Raw genomic sequence first — 932 nt, 5'->3', positions numbered from 1 at the left:
CAAGGAGCCCCCCCTCCGTGGGGCCCCAGCCCCCCCAGCCCCAGGGGACCCAGGTGTCCCGGCCCTTCAGCCACTCAGCCACGTGGCCCCATCCAGTGATCCAGCACGGGGTGCAAGGGGGGGGACCCAGGTGTCCCGGCACCGTTCTCACCCGTCCTCTCCTGGCCCCCCGTCTCCTGCAGCCGCAGCCGGCCCACCACCGCCCGCCAGGCCGTGGGCTCTGCCCGGCTCCCGTTGGGCCTGGGGGTGTGCCACCGCTGTCACCCCGTCCCCTCTGGGTGCCCAAGCCCAGCCACGGGCGCCCCAACCCAGGTCGAGGTGGTCCAACCAGGTTCTAGGTGCCCCAACCCCAGTCACGGATGCCCCAACCGTGGTCTTAGGTGCCCCAACCAGGTTCTAGGCGCTCCGAGGGGATCTGGGTGTCCCAATGGGTCACGGGTGCCCCCACCCCCGGTCATGGGGGGCTCTAAGCAGGTTCTGGGTGGCCCAATGAGGTTCTAGGTGGTGCAGTAGGGATCTAGCCGGTCCAATGGGGATCTAGGTGGTCCAACGGGGCAGTAGCTGGCCCAATGAGGATCTAGCTGCCCCGACGGGCATCTAGCTAGCTCACATGGGTTCTGGGAGGACCAATGGGGTTCTAGGTGGCCCGACGAGGATCAAGGTGGCCCAATAGGGTTCTAGGTGGTCCAGTGAAGAGCTAGGTGGCCCAAAGGGGTTGTGGGAGCCCTGGTGAGAGGATCTAGCTGCCCTGACGGGCATCTAGCTAGCTCACATGGGTTCTGGGAGGACCAATGGGGTTCTAGGTGGCCTGACGAGGATCAAGGTGGCCCAATAGGGTTCTAGGTGGTCCAGTGAAGAGCTAGGTGGCCCAAAGGGGTTCTGGGAGCCCTGGTGAGGATCTAGGTGGCCCAGCGGGGGTCTAGGTGGCCCAA

Source organism: Aptenodytes forsteri, unplaced genomic scaffold (assembly GCF_000699145.1).
Source record: "Aptenodytes forsteri isolate BGI_AS27 unplaced genomic scaffold, ASM69914v1 Scaffold152, whole genome shotgun sequence".
NCBI classification, from domain to species: domain Eukaryota; kingdom Metazoa; phylum Chordata; class Aves; order Sphenisciformes; family Spheniscidae; genus Aptenodytes; species Aptenodytes forsteri.
Note: the sequence above shows the minus strand (reverse complement) of the source record.